The sequence below is a fragment of the Hemibagrus wyckioides genome, linkage group LG27 (genome assembly GCF_019097595.1).
Source record: "Hemibagrus wyckioides isolate EC202008001 linkage group LG27, SWU_Hwy_1.0, whole genome shotgun sequence".
Taxonomy (NCBI): Eukaryota; Metazoa; Chordata; class Actinopteri; order Siluriformes; family Bagridae; genus Hemibagrus; species Hemibagrus wyckioides.
Genome location: NC_080736.1, coordinates 8,322,492 through 8,342,218, shown reverse-complemented (window position 1 = coordinate 8,342,218; position 19,727 = coordinate 8,322,492). Strand labels below are relative to the sequence as shown.

The following is a 19,727-nucleotide window of genomic DNA, read 5'->3' as shown; positions in this document are numbered from 1 at the left end:
CAGGCTCCTAGCTCGCCCTCCCTGGAGCCTTAAGCCCACACCAATAATCTATATAATGCCCTCAAACCGGGGGCTTTTTCACACCAGAGTTAAGCTCAGACAGGGCCAGAGGACACCATCAGCTGTCTAGCCAACTGCTATCTTAACCCACACACACACACACAAATTTCAGATACACGGAAAGATTTTGTTTCTGACTCCGCAATGAAAGCGGACAGCAGTTAAATCATGTTGTCTTCCCCTTTCTCCTTATTAACTAATTTGATTCCTCTTAACCCCCTAAAGACATGTCCACACACACAGCCCCGTGTACACCCATGCCATACACACAGACATGTTTCATTTCAGGTTCTCAGCACATCTGAATTCCAGAAAAGCAGATGAGCGATAGAGGCCAGGCCCCACCGGACTGATTAGCATCATTTAAGAAAGCGCAGTGTGCAGAACAGCACCGAGCCCGGCCTCCGAGATGGGTGGCCTCTTGCCACATTACGAGTCAATACCCAGTAAACTCATTTGAATTGAACACGGAGCAAAACCACTCCAGCACCACGGCCCCGGCGCACATTTCCCTTTCACCCCCCCCCGCCACCTACTTCTCCCTCATCTCATATGTACTCATGTATTCCTTTTCTTTTTTTTTTTTCCTCCCACTCCCCTTTCTACCCCTCTAAGTGCATTCAGTGTTGGGAACTCCACAAAACCACCTAAGGTATGCATATACATTAAAAATCAAACAATGCCTCTTTTCAAAAAAAGTACATAGATAACAAAGGAAGGGGGAGTGGAAAGCATGCTCAGCCACCCCCTTCCAAATTAGATTAGCGATGCAAATGGCTTAAATTTTTTAAAGCTTTTGAGAAAATCCTACTTATGGCTGCGATAGCGTGCCAAAAAGTTCATCTGGCCTGTAAATTTAAGCATGGATTACAAATATTCAAATCATGAGCTTACTGTTCAAATAAACATTTCCAACAGGGAGAAAGTTGCAAGGCATACACTTTTTAATATAATGCCTTCCCTGGCATCCACTCGCCTCCCCTCAGTTTCCAGTCCTAATAAAACATAACTGTTCCAAAAAAATACAAAAGAAAACAAAAGAGTTAAAAGTTCATCTTTTTATGTTCGTTTTTTTTTTTTTTCCTCCAAACTGATTAAACAGACTTGATGGAATCTGTAATGACTGTAATTGTAACCACTTATACAATTACACTGTACTGGGTGAGAGACAGTGTGTGCTGATACTCTGCCTGGGACAGCGGTAGAGCCGCAGCAGGTTATATGAAGAAGGAGAGGGAGAGAGAGAGAGAGAAAGAGCGATGGCTTAGGTTGGTCAGCTGCTAGCCACATGCTCTGTTATGCACCTCCTCTCTAAGTCTTATTCCAGAAATGCTGAAAGTCTGAGCACGGATTTTGAAACTGACCACTCTTCTTGTTTCCTGCACAGGACTCGAGATAAGACTTCAATTAACGTCTTTTTTCTAGCAGCTCATCTATCTATCTATTAATTAACACACTTATTTAGTTATTTATTGCCTTACCTCTTTTCTTCAAGACTCCACAGACGTGCGTCCACTCTCAAAATTTTTTTTTTTTTTTAAAAAACCCCTGCAGATTATTATTTTTTATTTATTATTATTTTTTGACAGCCGAGATCAGAATAGCCCCCGCACCCTAGACCAAGAGTGCCGCATTAAAGTCTTCCACATTTGCAAAATTGCAAACAGATGCAACTCAAGTACCTGCAAATAATCTGCCAAGACCAATTTCAAAAGGGAGATTTCCAAATATGTGGAAGTCATTAGGACGCGTATTATTTTTGCGATGAGCAGGAGGCTCGGGCTGGCTCCAGAAGCAGATGGGTGTTGCTTTTATTTAGACGAGAAGAAGAAGAAGAAGAAGAAGAAGGAGAAAAAAAAAAAAAAGCCAACATGTTATTCCGGCATAAATGAAGATATATAATGCCTATGAAACAATTACACCCCAAATATTGAAGTTTCAAAGGGAACAAAAGAATGTCAAATTTCTTTTCATCATTGCCTGCTGCAATCTATCATCTTCTATGAGTGTCTGCTTTTTCGTCTTGTTGCTTGTCACTATAGATAAGGCATGAGACAAAAGAATCTAAAAATTAAAGGTAAAGATATTAGGTACTTTCTTCTTCTCTTTAACTGAACCGTCTCATTCATTTTTCATTCTTTATTCCTAGTCATTTTTTTTTTCAGCATCTCAGTGTTCCCCTTCTCTCCCTCTCTCTCTCTCTCTCTCTCTCTCTGAAAGCTTTAAAATAACCCCCGTGCCTCATTTTCTAAGTAAAACATTTTAACCACTAAGTATTTCAACATACATCATCTACATCAAACAGGCTCCATTTTGCATGCATCCTTAAGAGCGAAGGGAATATTAAATATTAAATTCAAAATGCATATCAGTCTGCTTCATACTAATCCTAATTTTCATACCGTGACTTACTTAGATCAAATAAATATTTAGGAGGAATAAAACTCCTGTGATTAGTCTGAAATATGATCATCCTCGGAGAGAGGTAGAGACGGTTTCATCCGCTTGATCGAGGTTCTTGAAACAATAAGCATACAATCAGATTCCTTATAATTGTAACAGTAGGAAGCATTTCCACTCACAACACACACACACACACACACACACAGTGTGTTTGAAGTCTGACAAACTGAGATAGAATGGAAGGGGGGGGGGGTGATCAAGTGATCAAGTGCGTGAGAATTCTGGGAATTTTGTTGCCCAGCTCGTCTCTTCCTCCGTCTCTCTGCCCATATTATTCGTTTCCTGTCTCATTGTAGCTGGCAAAAAGAAAATTCAGTAATTGAGCAGTACAGAACATGTGCCCTCCCCACTCGAAGATGACAGATGGATTATAAAAACTTCAAAGGCGAGCATTTGGAGCACCAGGGGAGAGATGGTAGGTATTTGAACTATCATTCTTTACCCAGGAGACAATGGCTGCCTGACATGATGCATACATCAAGGAACAGAGGAACAGTGCAACCACGCACACATAATCTCTCTCTTCTCTCCCTCTCTCTCTCTCTCTCTGAGATTTTTATTTAACATCCTGTTATGAACAACTTTCAGTCGAGCACAGAAAACAAGACGTGCGCAGGAAAGGAAGAAGCGGCCTGAGGTAACTTAGAATACCCGAGCGCTCATGTTTCATAAGCTTAATAATGCACTTTCCATACGCTGCTCTACCTCCAATCAGAGAGACACGCACGAGACGGAGGGCAAACAAGCATCGGCGTTTAACTTGACGGCAAGCGGAAAGTATGTAAGCATTTCAGTAAGTATTTCATCTAATTATCCCGGCGTGCAGGCTGAGGATAGCAGTGTGTTTGCACTCGCTGCGGCCCCGCTTAATACAGAGAGGAAAGCTGCTGCTATCACTCTACCTCATCCTCTGCCTTGCTTTACTTATGACTGTGATCTATTAAAAAAACATGGCCATCTGTCCAACTTCCTTCAGCACAGAAGCAGCCTATGGGCAAACTACTTTTAATAATATAGAGACAAGATGTGGAGACGCCATCATGCATACCTAATGTAGGGAATACGGAACTAACCCTGATTGTTGCTTTCTAATAAAGAAAACCGCCCACTTTAAGGAGAAAACAAACAAACAAACAAAAAAAAAACAATATGCAAAATCACTGCCTTAAAGCCATGCCATAAACTTCACATGCAGAGATGTAAGGGGGTGTAGAGATTTATTTGTCAAGTTGTAAAGTTGCCATAAAATATAAATAAATAAATAAATAAATAAATAAATAAATAGTTTTTCTTTTTTAAAAAAAATATATACATTTTATAAACACAATATTAATTAATTTAATATTGAGGATTGTGTAAATAATCAGAATGGATTAGAGTATCCAACAAATTCAAATTCGTATAAATTCAACATCAATATCGGCTCCTATAGTCTGCAAATCTGCCTCTCAGCGCTGCCCTTTGGTCTTTATCTTGACCTCTCTTATTAACCTCCCAGATCTGTGAATCTGTGCATGGAGTGTGTTTCATGTGTTTATATAAGCATGTGTGTGTGTGTATATGTTTGCACGAGTGTGCCGCCTGCAACGGGGTGTGTTACGCCACCCTTCTTGCGTGTGGTCACCTTTTCAACGTCCATCAGGATTTCCCACTTAATCCCATTGGATCATCCCATCACTGCTTAAAGGGTGTTTATGTGTAATGGATTCCATCTTCCTCTCGTCACCCCGCGCCCCCCCACCCACCCCGCCCCCCCACCCTCCAGCCCATACACCCCCCCCCAAACACACACTGATTATTAATGCATCTCACTTTTCTCACTCTGTTCCAGCAATCAGTGCCACTGTTTCCTTTTTTTTACACTACATTCAGCTCTTGCGTTTTCAAGATGGAGCATGATGTGTAGTGTAATTAGGTTCATTACAGAAATTGTTTAAAAGGAACAATTTGGCATAAAAAAAAGGTCAAATTTATATATTTTGACATTCAATATTCAAACCAAAGAATGTTTGCTGTCTTGATATTTGATTATTTGGTTGCTAATAAATAATGGCCTCGCTTCCTAGCTCTAGGAAGAAAAAAAAAAAAAAGCAAATATCTGACGATGGAAGTTTGGGGTGATTGAGTATATTTGTAGGAACTGGATGATTTCGGGAAATTAGATTCCTTCCCCTTTTTTTTACTGATGAACTACATCTTTAAACAGCTGCAAACTAATTAATGTACACAATTTTCCATTTACCCCAAATGTAGTCAATCCACCCAGGCAATGTTTGGCATCCAGGGTTGCCAGGGTTGTGTTTCTTCACACCGAATTGAAATAGATTTTGGAACAGGATTGTGGGTGGAAAGTCTGTGGCACGTGGGCTAGTTTAAAGTTGAACTCGATCTCCAAGACATTGTTTTAAAGAGAAGAAAAAGAATCAATTTCCATAAACATAGGCTCTGACTGTGTAACTGAAGACAGTGAGATGTTTATAATGTGCACAACCATTTCGGTTGTTAAGATATATTGCAAAGATTGGGAGATAAAAAAAAGGGGGGGAGGGGTTATTGAGTGGGTAATATCTGTGACTAAAAATCGCCTCATAGTGTGATCCAGTACATTGAATGTAAGCTTGGGAGATTTTTCTTTAAATAACTTATTTTTAATTATAGCAGATCAACCAAATAATATTTGGTTTAAGGTTTGAGGTCACATTTTGGTGATTCGACATCAGAAAAAAAGGTAGATGTATATATTTTTTCATGCATACATAAGTTACATATATTCTAATAAATTGGAAGGGTGGCATTGTTGGAAGCAGTGCCGTCATTTTGTTGTACAAGACAATAACAATAATCTCTTACTGACTCTCGAACCCTTTGCCTTCGAAGCTTTACTCTGAAAGACTACAAGAGTTGTCCTTGAGCCTTAGTCATGTACCTTAAATTATATCAAAGGTACACTATGTTCATATTTCCAGATAAAAAGATTCATTCGTAATAAAGGTACAATGAGGATATTACACTAGTGACAAGGAAAATGTAATAAATAAATAAATTAATAAATAAAACATTTTTTGTGTGTGTTGTTAGCAAATTACCTTCAGAAAGGAGAAGAGATGAACGTTGAACACTAAACATGTCTTAAATGATTGAGTGTAAATAAAATAAAAACTTTTCTTTCAGTGCCGATACTAATAAAAAACCCATAATAATTATTTGAAATTATTAGATTTTTATATCTGTCACACACACACACACACACGCATACCATTAGCCTTATCAGTCTCTACATCTCTCTCCCTTCACTACCCACCCTGTCAGTCTCTCTCTCTTTCTCTTTCTCTACTTCTTTGTGAAGGCCATCAGTGTGTGTGTGTGTGTGTGTGTGTGTGTGTGCATGTGTGAGTAAGCTCATAGACCCCTCCCTCTCATTACTAACTAACTGCGCTGTTTGATTAAGAGCGTGTTAAGAAAAAAAAAATCATATTGAACCTCCATAATTAAGATCACTCTCAAGATTACCCCTGACAACAGAAGCTGAAACAGAAACAGCGCAAGTACAGTGAAGATGAGTGCGAGAGAAAAGAAGAGAGTGAAAGACTTTGGCCTCTCTTCTATACACACTCATGTGTAGTACAGGGGGCAGAGCCGGGAGCTTCACGCTGTCTCAGAGGCATACACTACACATGCAGGGACATATACAGGATATCACGATATTTAGCTTTTCTAAACAAAAATGCAAGCAAACCTGTACTTAGCATTTACAAATATATGACTAGAAAATAATGAAATGTAGAATTCATTTCCTTAAGAATTCATTTTAAAATTTTATCACACAGTGGAGCTGCTCAGCGTCTTAAAAAAATACTAGTGATATTCATCATACTCCTAGATAAGTGTATCGTGATGTAATTTATCACAATATTGATATCACCTAACCACTCCATCATCCACTCATACACATTAGGTAAAGAAATAGTAGATTAATCGATAAAGAAAGCGATGCATCAACTTTTCCATACACGCACATGTACATATACATTTCAAAAGGAGACAAAGGGAGGCACAAAGATAGATGATCAACATAATCTTGGTCCTAAATAAAGCTTTTGTTCACAATAACACACACACACACACACACACTACACTATACTACATATGCGAGGCGGCTGCAGGTGCTGTGGGACTCTAATGAAGACAAATAAACGTGCAGGAACGCTAGAAGTGCCATAATAACAAATAAAGATCAATACTGTTCAGAGGAGAATTATTAGCCAGCTTTGTGAGTTTTAGCCAAAAGCCTGTGGCTCTGATTTGACTGTCTTACTCATAAACTTCATCTAGTTCAGTGGAGACTCAAGGAAACACCATATCTTTTTCTGTCTGTGCTGCTGGGTGCTCAGTGAGGCGTCGCAGGTTAAGTAGCCGGCCCAGAGGGAGCTCACGGAGTGGCGTCGGTCCACCTGGGCCGTGAGCCTGCAACCTCTGAGGTTACAGGTCAGTCCGCAGAACTGCACCACCACCGCCACGCCGTGCATTACCCAGATCCTGGTCTGCCTCCAAACCCAGCGCAGGAGGCCATTAATATAATCACAGGGATGTAGTGTGCGGCGGAGAGCCCTGAGGCTACGGCAATCAGTAGGGCACAGAGAGAGGAAGCGAGAGGCGGAGGGAGGGAGTGGCACGAGAGAAATAAATACATAAACGAAAGGAAAGTCTCCCAGAGCTTCCCCGGATCGGTCCGCACTGAAACGAGATCACAGCGGATCATCGGTCCTAAGAGAGGCGAGCGGCAGGACGTGGGTGTGTGTGTGTGGGTTTGGGGTTGTGCGTGTGGGGGGGGGCTGAGACCTCCCATGAAGAGGAGAGAGAGAGAGAGAGAGGATCATGAATCTTCCTTTCTCAACCTTAGGCCTTTTCTAGCTGGTTGATCTAGCAATGACTGGTCACAGTACCATCATCATGCAAATTTAAACAGAGACGATCTTTTACCCTCCTAATGACGGCCCACACGTACAGTAGAAAGTGTTAATTATCAACACCAGAGCAGCCCCCTACACGAACGCACTAGTCACCAGCTAAACTTGTTATAAATGTCTCTTTATAATTGCATATATAACACGAACGCTTGACATTCGGATTCATGGACGTGAAGAGAAGAGTTTTTAGCACAAAATCAACAGTAGTGTCATTAGCCTATGTTTTTAATATAAAAAGCAGAACACTGCAGATTTCCTTCTATGGGGACGAGTAAAAAAATCAAGCGATTATTTAGAATTATGTAGTGATAGTGAGCTAGCTAGGTAATGCAGTGTGGTCTAGTCACTGAAGTGTAAAAATTCTTCCCGAGTTGGATAGAAAAGCAGATAGATCATGCATTTGAAATCCAACGATGATGCTCTCTGGGTGGGAGGGACGGTCAATGTTCTCTCCCCTGTCAATCAGAGCAACACTAGCCAATCATGTCGTCATTGTGCTCATGTATGTGGAAGAGGGCTGAGTTGGTTACACTGCCTGAGTGACTTTTCAAAAAGATGCTTTAGAGGAATCCTGCCCCAAACGAGGGAAAACTGAAAATATATATGAATAAATCCCTGGTGTAAAATGAGCATATATAAGACAAATAAATTCATTTCTGTGTCATGTACCATTTGCACAAATTTTCTAATTTCATTTACGTTTGATCTGACCATTCATTTAGGCTTTGAGTAAATAAAAATATGCAAACGTGAGCTGTGGTCAGAATGACCGGCTTCTGTAATTCTGTTCTGCTGTACATCTTGGTGCACTTTCTTCTAGCACAGTGCACTTTTCCAAGTACAGCATCCAACAGAGCGGGGCAGAGACAGGAACTGATACATCCTGTACAAAATCACTTGACCTTGGTTAGCCTCGTGTCTATTTTTTGACACATTTTCTGACACTTTGAGTGGATTTATAAGTATAAGAGAAACCCGAGTTCTCGGCTTGAACTGGCTCGGATTTCTTTCATCCATGTCCTGCGCTTCAGGCTGAGGAGAGTGAGGTGATTGGATCGTCTGTGTGCCGTTTTGCTGATCCATACTGACAGCCTTATTTTCTCCAACAGGCCAAGTTTCCCAGACGCTTCCTTCCTCACTAAACTTAGCTTTCTCCCAATTACACCGATTGGCACAACAGCTTTAACAAAGAGACACAAAGGGGCAAAGAGACAGACAACAACGTCAAGCGATCAAAAACGAAAGAACAAGAAAGATTTGAAGTGGCTAATTTGAGAAAATTGCTCCGAAAATGCATGGAATATATTACGGTGTAAATGCTGAAGCATAGTGTGAAAAGGAGGAGGAGGAGGAGAGGGAGGAGGAGGAGGAGGAGGAAGCATCTTAAGACTTAAAAGGTGTAAAGGAATCCGCACGTCAGGGGAATTCTCTCCAAGAGGCCTTTTAAAATTCACTTCGGCAATAACGCAGATAAAGGCAAATTCCCTAAAGTAAATACTGTTTAACTCTCACCTTCAGCAGCAGCTACTTTAAAACAGTCTTCACAGGAGTGACAGGTCTCCACAAACAAAAGTACTGCTACCGTACAGTCATGGCAGGTGAGATGTACAAATGTTTAAATGTGTTTGTGTGTGTGTGAGAAAATGAAAATACCGAAGCTTCCGATTTTTCTATGTATAATACGATCACTTTTTTTACGCTCGATTGTTTTGGAAAAAGAAACACAACAGTTTTCATAGAATTTCTCATTTCAGCAATTCATGCGCTCTTTCAAAGCATTAACCCAGGGATGTTGAAAAGACATTCGAAAGCATTGAGATGTCAATCAGTGTGTAATGTAACGTATAAAGTGCTGCACATTTCTGTCTCCGTGACACTGAACCTCCTCGATATCCTTTCGCCGCGCTAAAAAAACCTCAGTGTCCTAAAACAGCCCTAAGATACACACACATATATACTTAAAGGTTGTCTCGGTGTGCTTGAGCGACGCTGCAGGCCTGGAAATGTGGTGTGAGGAGAGAGGTGCTTCACAGAAGGGTATGTGTTCAAAGCTTGGAACATTCGTTAACATTCAGATCTATTTATTTACTTTTGCTTTGCCAGAAAAAAACCAGTAATACTCTATTAGGACTCTCAGTGAGCTGAAAAAATGAACGTGTTTTAAAATGCATGGCTAAATGATGCCTTTAAAAGATAAATATTACATTTAAATCAAAAGAAACTTCATGAACACAGCATATAGATGTCTGAGAAGGTCTTAATATGTTTGCCAAGCCAATATATTTCTTAAAGGTGGCAGAACGTTTTCAATTTTCTAATTCAAACAAATTTAGCTCCTCCCCTTCACTCCAAAACCACACCCACAAACGAATAGTTAGAGTATAAACGCCTGGAGCTTGACAAGGAGAGCGATCTGAATGGACATGCAATATGACCGACCCTCCTGAATGGTTTAAAGTTGGTGGTCTATATTTTTTTCCTCCGCAGAGACCAGCATTTCATATTAAAGCAGATTTTTTGACAGCCTTTCTAGAATGTAAGACTTTGCTAAATATTACTACAGGTGTGTCTGGAATATCAAGTCAAGTCTGAATCGAATAATCCTTCACTTTCCTACACACTCCCAATATTCTAAATATCTCCCACAATTCTGCGCATTATTACATAACACCCTTAATTTAGGATTATGTTTTTCAGCCAGAGAATTCTAAAAAAATAAATAAATATAAATAAATTCCACATACCACTTAATTTAGATTTATTTCATGAGCATTAATTAAATATGTGTAATAATTTTTTGTTTATTTTTTTCGATCTATATTCCTGAATTTTCCACCAATAGAACACATTACAGCGGGCCATGTTGACGGGTTTGGGTTAAACCAAACTGGATAATAATCATAAACGATAAAGGATATTAACAGAATATTATATAGAATACATAATAGAATGATTTTATTAATAATCTTAATAAGAGTACATTTAAACTAAATTTAGAGAAGGAGGGATCCCACTTTGTGACCCTGCTTTAATGGATCATTTCCTTTGCATTCTTTTACCAAAGGGCTGCTGCGAGCGACAAATCAACAAACTTTGGAGCGTTTTTGTCTTTACAGAATGCAGTTAGAAGAGAAGTGTCACCCAAAAGAAAACGCTTTCCCTTTCGATTCTTGTTCTTTTCTTCCTTATGTCACCTCAGGGAGTTTTTCCTTGCCACTTGTCTCCTCTGGCTTGTTCATTAGGGATCTAAATCTACATCCGGATTTTTGTAAAGCTGCTCTGTGACCGTGTCTATTGTTAAAAACCGTTATACATATACTATTTAATTGAATTTAATTGAATAAATGTTCTACTCTATTCAGTTTCGTGATAAGATATGGACCTCATCTTTCACTTCAAAGCTCAGGAAGAAATGTGGCGAAGCACTAAAGAGCCCTGCAGACAGCCGGACATCTCGCTATCACCGCTGCCACACACACACATCTCTAGCGGCTTGTTCAAGTGCATGGCGCCGATATGTTAAGTACATCACCCTCTCTTTATGACAACGTCTCTATCTTTCACTTTCTGGCATCACTGCCTTCTATTCCTTTGTAAACCATTTCCCTCTCTCTCTGCACTCTCTCTCTCTCTCTCTTGCCCTCTCTCTCTCTCTCTCCCTCCCTAGCCTTCTCTCTTTATCTCTCCTCCCCTCTCTCTCTCTCTCTCGCTAATTCACAGGGTCTGGTCTGTCTGTGCGGCTGGAGACGCCAATGCTATCATTATCAGCCAATTCAGCCAGCCGTTAAATGGTGGAATCAGGAGACATTTGCTCTCCTCCACTATCGCTGTGACATCATTACCGGGGGAATCAACAGCACAAGCACTCTGACCATGTGTGTGTGTGTGTGTGTGTAAGGATGTGCAACACAAAATATGGTGTAGGGAGGGAATAATAGGGTCCTACCTGTGAGATAGCAAGAGATGTAGAAGGTCGTCAGAGGAGGTTTCCCAAATGTCGAGTCTGGAGAGAGAGAGAGAGAGAGAGAGAGAGAGAGGGGAGAAGAGAGAAGGATAAAGAGGATTATAGAGCTGTTTTCCCATTCAGGGTTAATGACAGCTACAACACTTGTGCAGTTTCTTTTTCTATCCCTCCTGCTCACTCTCACTCTCTCTCTCTCTCTCTCCTCTTCATAACATCACTCTAATAGCCACCTGTGAACCTCCATGACTACATGATCCACTCTCAGGCTTCTGGAGTAGTGTCACCCCTGTGTCTCTGGCCTGCTCCTCCCTCATGGATAAATCATCATCGTTTAGCTAATATCCATTTTTAACCTTGCTCCCTGATTAACAGCACCGCACTCCCTCATCCAAATCCCTCATGCTACAGTGCCGCTGAATAGCGCTCCACTGTTTTTATATCGCTTTTTTTTTCCCACCCTGCCATCACTTTTAAATGATAGGTACTTCAACGGCAACACAAATAACATTTCATTAACCATGGCTGTCACGTCAGTTTCAAAGTGCTGCTATCAGCATTTTAACCTTCACCTGCATGAGTCGAAGAAAAAAGGGAGAAAAAAAAAAAAATTAAAAAGCACGTGTGTTTTAATGAACTAATAAAAGAACACGCCACCCCCCCACGCCACCCCGCCACCCCGAACAAAACAACAAGCAGAGTAAATCAGAGGCGATGGAACACGAAACATATGGAACACATGTGAGCCCGTGGCAACGACTGACCTTTAAATACATCCGGATAAATATATGAAGAAATATAAATAAAAATGTAGTTTAAAACAGATATATGTACACACACACACACGTGAGAGTACAGAGAGAAAAAAGCAAAGTCGGATCAAAAAGGCCGGACTTAACACGTTCGATTCAAACAGTCTGGATCCGGTCTGGGCCCCGTTTAAAATCTGACTGCTCACGATTAGGAATTGTCAAAATATTTGCGGCGGTGGAATTCCAACAGGCGAGCGACACGTGTTCCCCTACAAAGGGCCCATCTTCCTCGAGTAACAAGTCGAGAGAATGAGTGGAGACAGCAAACCTAAAATCCCCCAGGCTAAAGAAATCCAGCTATTGTAGTAATAACCCGCGAGACCTGGCTGGGAATGTACAGCTTTCAGAAGCACTTCTCATCCTATTTGTAGCACGGCCACTGATGTGTGTGTGTGTGTGTTTTCATATGTGTGAAAAAAAGAGCAGGTCACCGTATTCCTCGTTTTTTTTTTTTTTGCTCTTTCAAAACCATGTGAAACTTTTTTCCTGATAAATACTCACTGGGGTTTGCCTATCATTCCAAAATGCTGGGTTTTTCCCCCCCCTTCTTTTTCTTCCCCTCCTCTCCTCTATTTTTTTTGTTCCACAAGGCAAGTTTCATTAAAGATCCAATTATGCAAATCAGGTCCTGAAGAGCCAGTTGAATATGCAGTATAATAGTGTACAGTAATAGTTCAACACAATATACGGCATCAGGGGCAGATTTACGAGGCAACATAACTGCACTCCTGCCGTCCTTTGGAGGAAACCTCTTGATCATAATTAAAGGTGCAGGGGCCCTCTTTACTCTCTGTCGGCAGCCATCTTGCCCAGATCCCTCAAGGGGGATCCTCTCTAGTGGCCCACCCTCTAAGGTCATGACCCGGAAACAGCTTGAGAACAGGCATCATTAAACCCTCTAATTATCTTGGGACACTTCGTACCATAGATATCCGTTTGTCTCAACTATCCCACTGAGCCATCGGAGGAATCTAGCGCTATCTGTGGCCTTGCTGGTATTTCTCGGCATTTAAAAAGCCCTGAAAAGAATTCAAACAAGGATGAGGCTATGTGCTTAGACCCTATGATTGACAGACAGTTGCCTGGTTGCACAAAGCCCTTGTCTGGTGAGATGACATGGCTGTAATTTTGCGCTGTTCGACAGCTCAGCAGCAGATCATCCCCTCACCCTGCACTCGACACATTGCAACATTTTTATTAACCATCCCAGAAAAGCTGTGTAAATTTAAGAGCGGATATCATCAAGCATCTTACAAAAACAAAAACAAAAAAAAAAAAAAAAAAAAAGTAGATGGAGAAAGATGTGGAGTGATTAGAAGGCTGTCATTGGCTTAAAGGGCAAGGCCGAAGCTGAGGCTCTCCGACTGTCTCTCTCAAGGCTGTGTAAACGCCAGCGACTCAACACAGTCTACTATTGAGCCGAGGGGCCGAGCGTTCGCTCTCAGGCCATGAGGACGCACCTCCAAACCACACCTCCTCATAAACAGGCCAGATGGAGAATTGAGCTTCATTCATTTTAGGTCAGATCAAGTAAAAAAGAGAGCCACCCCCCAAAAAAACATCACGATTTAAGAATGAAGTTCCTAAGAAATGTAATGCTCACGTTCCTCAAAATATCGATGGATCTAAAGGGGGTTGTGAGCTCCGATTTTTTTTTTTTTTTTTTTTTCCCCAAGAAGTGGCACTTAAGAAGAATCAAGCATAGCAACAACCAGTTGCTGAGCTCTTCACTGAGAGACGAGGTTCAGATGGTATGTAGGGTCATTATTTAACTGCATCATGTGTCTATATGATCAAGCCATTCCCAAGAATCTCAAAGAACGACAGAAAGACAGGAAGAAAGCAAGAAACTTATGCCCAATCATTCTCTCTGCAAGCGTCCCAAAGGAGTGAAAAAAAAAAATTGCTTGAATAAAAAGCATCTGCACACATCTGTTCAGCTCTGTCATCTGTGCTCAAGTTAGGTTTTACTGTGATGCATGCTTATTCTGCACTTCTCAGTGTTCCTGAAAGCAGCATTACTCGATATATTTCCTCATGGAAAGTGCCTCAGGGTGGGGTAGAGAACATTGTATTATCTTGGACCCCTTGTATCTCCCTCTCTCTCTTTCTCTTTCTCTTTCTCTTTCTCTCTCTCTCTCTCTCTACCCCGGCAGACAGACAGACGCTCCTTCTGGTGGCACCCTGGCACGAGGCAGTAGAGACAAGCTCATTCGTCACCACCTCATCTGTCAGGGCACTCTTTATTCTTAGATCACACACTGATGTCTGTGATTAGCCTGTTCAAAAAACTTCCACTCTTTAGCCTTCTATCTCTCTCTCTCCTTCTCTCTCTCTCTCTCTCTCTCTCTCTCACACTCTCTCACATACAGAATGTCTAACAAATCAGCACTCAACTATAAATGACAATAAATGACACGCAGAGCATTAAATGTTCTTCTTTCGACTATAATTATTTGCTAAAGACAAAAGTTGACAACTGTCAGTAGTCACAAACTAACTCCCATTTGTATGTTGCGTGCGATGACATGATGAACTGCGTCTTCTGCACTGCATGACAGATATTGAATGATGGGTCTTACAAGCTTAATCAATTCAAAAAGACAGGCCTAAAGAGTAAAGTAAGGCACTGCAGTTTAAATGTGTGATGGTGGGACAATGCTAACAAGGATTTCTGCTACAGATTATTGTCTTGCCACACCCTGACTTATAACATGACAGCAATAGAAGAAACTTTGAAGAGGAAAAATATTCGGTAAGTAAAAAGAAAAAAATCTTACTGAAGACAAAGGCAACAAAAATCTTGATAATAATAATAATAATAATAATAATAATAATAATAAATAACAAAACTCCACCTTACTACCTATTTAAAAAGTACTTAATTTATCCAACATTTATGTCATGCATTATCTCTGTAAAGTTTAAAAATAATCTTACCATTAAACTGTTCTATCCACACTGATTTCACACTATTATTGTGATTAGGGATAATTTATTACCATTTCCCATATATTTAACTTAACCTTGCTCATCAAGGTTACTAAAAAGCCTCAGCAGAGACTAATGCCAGCGTGTTAGCCCGCGAGCAACGTGCAAGCACCCCAAATAAATAAACACGGCTCTCGGGGTGTGTAGGGATTCTGCTGCCACTCGGGGGAAAGGCCTTAGTGTTCCGAGCCACAGAAGAGGGGGGGGTCTCCACAACACATATCAATTAATACCTAATCGTCCCGGCCTTGCTGCCACACCACCACCGGCACCCCCCCCCGGAGCAGCCTGACTAAGGCCCGGGCATCTGGAAGACAATTTCCTCCAATTAAAAGGAGCAGAGAAGCATTTAAGTGTGGAATGGCTGTTTGATCACGTCTCCAAGGCTCCAGCCTGGATCCAGTCGGCTGAGCCGGAGACTGACAGCCCTGGAGAGATCGAGAGAGAGAGAGAGGAAGAGAGAGAGAGAGGGAGGGGGAGAGATGAGCGCAGGTCATTCGGCCTCACTCTTGCCCCCTGCTCAGCCAAGAGACATGGCACCAGGCAGGGAAGGGACACACACCTCCACACACCGAACAAACCGGGGGGACGCACTGGCTTTCCCGGCTTCTGCCAAGTTCCACCACGCAACACACACTCTGCCTGCCGAACGAGCACAAGACGCATATGTAAATGAGAGCGGAGACACCAGGGAGGAGACATTTTGACAGGATTGGCTTGGGCTGTTTAGCCCTGTCGAACTGCTATCGGATCTATTGGCAGAGCATTTTCACAAGAGTCTTCATAACGCTTCCTCCTTCACTGAATTTCAATGACTTGAGTATTTCTTTTTTTTCTCCACCCAAAATAATAAATATGTAGCTGATATTTGAATGAATGGCAGCACGACGGACAATACACAAAAACTTCGAGTAAAAAATATAAAATTGTTGCTAGTGCATAATGTGTTCATATTTTTAAGTTAATTAATCAACTATATTTAGTAAAAAAAAAATTACAAATTAGACATATACATTTTTAATCACAGGGTATAGCTTTTTTCTAAAAAAAAAAAGTTTAATGATAGAACAAATGCATTAAAATATCATTTATCTCTGAATTTTAAAAAATCAACCGTGTGCCGAGAAATCCTTTATAATAATTGCACAAATTACGGCCTATAACTCACTTCATATAGAATCCCACGTACACATGCTGCGTTCTCTTGATTATTATTATTTTTTTTAATCCTTTACTCTACACGACCTAAATGATCACAGCACATATTCTTTCTAATTTTTTTTTTATTCATGTCCAAAACACCACATTTCGGGGGCACATTAAATCTGACCCCACATATGTATAGGGTGTAATACTAGATGTTTGAAGCGTGTGAGCAGACTGCATGTCAAATCAAAAAATGAAAAGCTGAGCTGAGAAAAAAATGTCTACGCCCAGACACTATTACACACATAATATCTTTCTCAAAATACAGTTTAACAATGATGGTGTCTTACTTACACTGCGCGTCTGCACAACCTGTTCCTGACCCTTAGCTTTAATAAGGAATGCTGGTGGAGGGGGGATAGGTTACCTCGTTTCAACTTATTGGGATATGGCACAACAAAATAAAATGTCAAATTTAGAAATTTAAAAATAAAGGCAGGAAAATGATGGTCAGTCACAATGATAAAGTGATTAAATGGCATTTTATAAATTGCACCCTGAATTCTAATGCACTGCAGCTCTCCACTTGTTAGGGTCACATCTCTTCCTATCTATCTTTTTAAATGGTCTGCTGTCTCCTTTAAAAACTCACACTGAGGACAGAAGGAGACACCTGCAGTTAGAGTGATGGACCTATGGGACAGTGGTGCTTTTCTGGTTATTTATAAAGGCTTTTCTGTATTTGGAAAATCCTAATGCTGTGCATTTGATAAAACAGCACGCCGATGTTGCGTACTTTATTCTGCTTGTCTTAATTCTGATACAGTTGAACGCTTTTTAAGGAATTCGGAATGAATGCAAGAAAGCATGTGGATATTAAGACTTATTCTAAATATATAATAATGTCTACAAAATTTATGATGTGAGAAAACCTTTACCGCCCCTGTATACTTAAATGTCATATTTCATGCTGTTAACATGGCAGTGCTCGGCGCTCGTTCTCGCTCTCTCTCTCGCTCTCTCTCTCTCACTCTCTCTCTGTCTCTCTCTCTCTCTCTCTCTGTCTGTCTTTCTCTTTCTCTCTCTCTGAAGCCACGCAACTTTCTGTTTTTCTCGTAAAAATGCGTTATTTCCCAAAGCGACTACGCCCTCGACAGTCGTTAAAATCTCCATTTTCTGCCAATACGTGCAGGTTTTCTTTAGATAGAAAAGGGATTGTTAAAGCCTCCTATGACATTTACCCCTCGGTTGTTGAATGCCATCATCATCATCACGTCCCTCCGAGCATAATGTTCCTGAGCGGCTCGATCCGAGCACAAAATGGCAGGTCTCACCGGCAAATCCAGCGCACAAAGTTTGAACACACGGCAACTTCAAGCCTCAGCTCCCACGAGATCTGTATGAGGCTTCGCCCAAACTCCACACGAAAACGGGTAGCGAGAAAGTTTTAGAGCGGAGACTCGGACAGAAAAGTTTTTTTTTGTTTGTTTGTTTGTTTTGTTTTGTTTTGTTTTTTTTTTCCTTCTTCTCCTCAGCTCCACATCCAGCCGGTCAGCAGTAGTAAAGTGGAGGGCGCGTTACTTTTACGCACAGCCTGCCTTTCATCACCATTGCGCGTCAGACAGTCATGAAGCACGGACTAGAAAAATAAAATCAAAGAGATCACGTTCATCATGTTCAAGTTCATGAGCACTGAAAAGTCCGACCGCTTCTTTGCTCGCTTTCGATTTGAGTCTCTTCTTCGACCACCGCGCACTAAAGACTCCCCGCTATTAGATATATTTAATTACAATGCGCCTTATTTAATCACATAAACAAGAGGACTAAAACATAACGGCACAGCCGCGACAATGTACACAAACTAAGCCTGCACTTTGCACAAGACACACACGCGTAAAACGCATAAAAGCATCCCGAAACATAAAGCGCGTTACTTCTTACCTTTATATATGAAAGAAAGTCGTGCGCTGCGTGAAGCTCGTCTTGTCTAAATGTTGAAGCGCGGCCCACATGATTGACCTGCGATCGCTTCTGCTGAGCCGAAAAGAGGGGGAGAAAAGTGCGCTCCGGACCTGTTAGGAGCGTCCGCCTCCGGGATCCCTATCTCACAGCTCCGCACGCTTCACGCAGAATTATTTTAATCGCCCTTTATTTGATTAGCTTTTTTTTTCTATGTATCAACGCGTTCATTGATACCAGTCACCCGGCATCGCAAGACATTTCCATCTCTCGCCTTGCGCTCCCCCTGTCTGGTAGGTGAAACGCGCCGTGGCGTTTAAGAGCAGCTCTCCATTGTCGTGTAATTCGCTTCGCTCGACTCCGACGGGTCTACAAGGCGAACCCGCGGACAAAACGACACCACTGCTCTAGAAATAATCTCTAATCCCCCCAACGTGAAGGAGAACATTTGCTACATCGCAGCCTCTTATTGACCCCGACTGTCCCGCTGTAAAGACTCTTATTAAACCCCGCGTCACATCGGCGCTCTTGTTTGTTCACACGCCGCTTAATTGGCTCCGTCGTATCAGAAATAATACTGTGCGTATACCCTGTGTTGCTGAAGGGGGAAATTGTTATATTTTAAAAATAGAGAGAGAGAGAGATTTTTTACCTTTCCGGAGAAGTGTCCCAAGTCCCAAAGAAAAAAAATCCAGGGTAGAGTAAAGGAGCGGAAAGGCGAGCATCAGTCAGAGAAGTCCGGAGTGATAAAGCGCGGCGCTCCGCTGCACTGTAACCTTGCGGCGTGTTTAATGTAAATAAGGCAGTTATGTTGCCAGTCGCAGCATTACGGACGCACAGCGCGGGTTGTGATTTTTTTTTTTCCCACCCTCCCTGATGAGAATTAATATTCTGACACGGTGCTAAGGAGCGCTTTTTAAACCAGACGGATCAAAAGCACGTCTATGCGTAAATATTATATTAAATTGGCACTCGGCGGGGCGCAGAAGCACCAAAGCCTCATTCTGCGCTTTAACAATAAGGAAACGCTCCACGTAGACCAAAGGTACAAGTCGAGGGGGGGCAATTGACTTTTATAAAAGAGACTTGGATGAGGGCAGAAAAGTTTTTGGGCTGAACTTCAGAGATAGGACAGCGCTCAGGAGGATGAGGATGGTGTTGAGGATGCTAGGAGAGATTGTGCTTGTGTAGGACATGCAATAATACGTTCAGTGTCCCAGAGTCGACAAAAGCTGCTGTTTCAACGGGGTCTTTGTTGTAAGATTATATAATGATGATGGTGTAATTATGGGAAAAGGTTTTGAAGGGAAAAAAAAAATAATAATCAGAATAAGAATAATATAAAAAGTATCAAATGCTCTGGTGGAC

General features: G+C 41.4%; 1 protein-coding gene across 7 annotated transcripts in view; it reads right to left on the bottom strand.

Moving 5' to 3' along the window:
• znf536 (zinc finger protein 536) overlaps window positions 1–19,476 on the bottom strand; it is a 174,403-nt gene extending 154,927 nt beyond the window's left edge. The window contains exons 1-2 of one of the 7 annotated variants that reach the window (XM_058382022.1): window positions 19,012–19,476; window positions 11,437–11,493 (exon numbers count right to left, since the gene is read on the bottom strand). The gene's annotated coding sequence lies outside the window, so the exon portion shown is untranslated. Of the gene's footprint in view, window positions 1–11,436; window positions 11,494–17,641; window positions 17,961–18,341; window positions 18,861–19,011 lie in introns of those variants that run through there. The other 6 variants (XM_058382018.1, XM_058382021.1, XM_058382017.1 and 3 more) reach the window with 6 other exon arrangements.
• Between the last annotated feature and the right edge of the window lie 251 nt (window positions 19,477–19,727).